The sequence below is a fragment of the Etheostoma spectabile genome, chromosome 14, assembly GCF_008692095.1.
Source record: "Etheostoma spectabile isolate EspeVRDwgs_2016 chromosome 14, UIUC_Espe_1.0, whole genome shotgun sequence".
Classification (NCBI taxonomy): Eukaryota; Metazoa; Chordata; class Actinopteri; order Perciformes; family Percidae; genus Etheostoma; species Etheostoma spectabile.
The window spans coordinates 4,606,003-4,608,864 of NC_045746.1; positions in this window are offsets into that span (position 1 = coordinate 4,606,003).

Genomic DNA, 2,862 nt, shown 5'->3' on the forward strand with positions numbered 1-2,862 from the left:
GCAGGCTGGGGGAACGCATATTAATGCCATGGGACCTTTAAGGCTTTATAGTAGATAAATCATGACATTGATTCCTTAAAAAGCTTCACTTTTGGACAAATAATGTATCCTCATGTTGTCAGCCACTGTATGGTGTATATAACATTTCCTGTGCTAACTTACAAACTCCAAAGCAGAATTCATGTGATTTTTTTTCTTAGTAAATTATCTCTTGAGAGATACAATACAGAAGGGATGATTTCTCAGGATCTCAGGATCATTTTTGTATTTTTTCTCCAAATGTTTAAGAGACAGCAAATCCGAATCCATTTCCATGTTAAAGAAATAGTTCAAAAACTCCTGTTCACTATCTTGCCAAGACTTCGATCGATACCACCCTCATGTACGCTAAATTTGAAGCTACCACCAGCAGCCGGTTAGCTTAGCTTAGCACAAAGACTAGAAACAGAAATAAAGAGCTAGCCTGGCTCTGTCCAAAGGTAACTACCTTAATATTTTAACATATCTTGTTTGTTGAAGTACAAAAACTGAAGTGTAAAAACAAGTTTCCCTCTGTTTCCAGTCTTTGTGCTAAGCTAAAGTAACTTGCTGCTTGCGATCATTTTATCTTTAGTAGAAAAAATGTTGAACTATTCCAGCTTTACTTTGCACTTGCTAGCCTAATTACACCACCGTTTCTCTCAATAGAGATAGTAAATGAAGGACAATTCACTTTCTACTCTGGTTATCTGAACATTTTATTCGCAGTTTAAAAGCGAGAGGAATGTACGAACTACAGAATAAAAGCAAAAAGGCAAATGGCAAAGCTCTATCATCCAAACAACACTGAAACATCAAGAGGGGTGGGGGGGGGGTGTTCAGATGTCTCCCTCCTGTTTCTCATTCCATCTGTTCTATCAGAGACACAGAGAAAGGAAAAGGGAAGCAAATGCAACAGAGAAGGGAAAGAGAATAGGAATAAATAAGAAAACAGAATTGATGGAAGAAATAAGCTTGAAATGTAAATTGAAGAAGAAGAACAAAGACTAGGAAGAAGCAGGGAAGTAAAGTAGGAAAGCAGAGGCAGTAGATTTTAACCAGATGCAGAACTTTCACAGTGGACGTCAGCCAACAGGCATGTACTCATACTTTAGCTATGTCATGGGCTGCCTGCTCTACCCTAAAACCTCCCCCTTCCTTTACTCTCTCCCCCTCTTTCTATATCTTTTAAACTTTCTCTCACTTGACCCTCTTCTCTTCACCTCTCTAAACCTAATATTAACCCCTCTCTCTTTCTTTATCTCCCTCTTGTTCATGCATGCTGCCTCTGTCTCATCCCCACACTGCATAAATAGACATCTGACAAAAGGGGAGACGTGGACTGTGTATTGCCGTGATAAATGCTGGTCGTGAATTTTCGTCTAGTCTGGGTAATAACTAGTGTGGCAAATGTAAAGGACGTGGCTTAAAAGTACAACAACTGGTTCCATGTAACCCCAGCTAGAGTGTACGATTTCTGTCTGACTAAATGAGTTTGAACAGACGCTCAGGCTAGCCTTTGCTATGATGGTGATTTTCCATTGAACACCCAAGCAACGAGAGAGAGAGAGAGAGAGAGAGAGAGGGAGGGACTAGACAAAAGAAACTGGAAAAAAAAAATAAAACCATCTGTAATTCTCAAATGGAATTTCTTCCATCATGAGCCAAACCTCCAAATGTAACCAGCAGAGGAGGTCAACACACACACACACACACACACACACACACACACACACACTGGTGGATCTGGTAGCCTACATATGCAGTAGATCAACACAAACCCCTCCTATAGTTAAATTAGGAATACTTCCCAAAACCAAAACTACATGAGCTAGTTGTTGTATATGATGTAAACTGGGAGCAAATCATCACTTGTTTAGGATTAAAGACACTAATTGACAGATATGAAAATGTAAAAAGCTCTGTTCTATTGGTTAACTAAAACAAGTGTTGTTGGGTATTGGCAAGGACCTCATGATTCAATTTTAATACTGTGGGCCACGATTTAATTCAATATGAATATAATTTGTTATTTATTCAATACTGCACATAAGATCAATATTTGTACACGTAGGGGACTGAAATACCAAGATAATTCTTAAGAGTACCTTCTAATAGGGTAGGTATTCAAATTTTTATTTTGGGATTCAAATTTTTTGTTTTGTTTTTTCTTCAATACTGTAATGACAGAATTAAACCAAAAGACACTTGTTTTCCATTTTAGCTCAGTGTGGAAGTCTTACTGTGATGCTGTCTTTCTCTTCTCTCATTTTATCTCAGTGTTTCGCACACACACACACACACACACACACACACACACACACACACACACACTTTTAGTTGAAGTGACAGGTCCCTGGCCAAAATCAAGCAAGGTTGGTGCATTTGCAAAGAAGGGTGCAGTTAGTGCAATATTAGCTGCTCTGTCTCAACGATGCAAACATGCATGCAGGCTAAAATTCACTGTGATGCTTTGTTGGAATAACGCTCCTAGCTAAATATCCATCTCAGCTAAGAATTAAGAAATGTTGTGTAGGAAAAGTCTGATGTGTGTATGGATCGGTATGGTTATACTAGCAGCCTGGTGTCATTTACAGGCAACTTAATAAAGGTTAACGTAAAATGGCCGCGCGTAATGCCACTGCGCTCAAGTGTCAAGTGAAGCCTCTGTAGGCCTGCAATGGGAATTACACTATGGGTTACCTCAATAGGAGCGGAACTTGATAACAAGCAATGAATCTGCTCCTATTCTACACTTGTAGAACAACAACTATCAATATGAGAATTTTTTTAATCAATATTAAATTGAGGACATTTATTTATTTATTTATATATATATATATA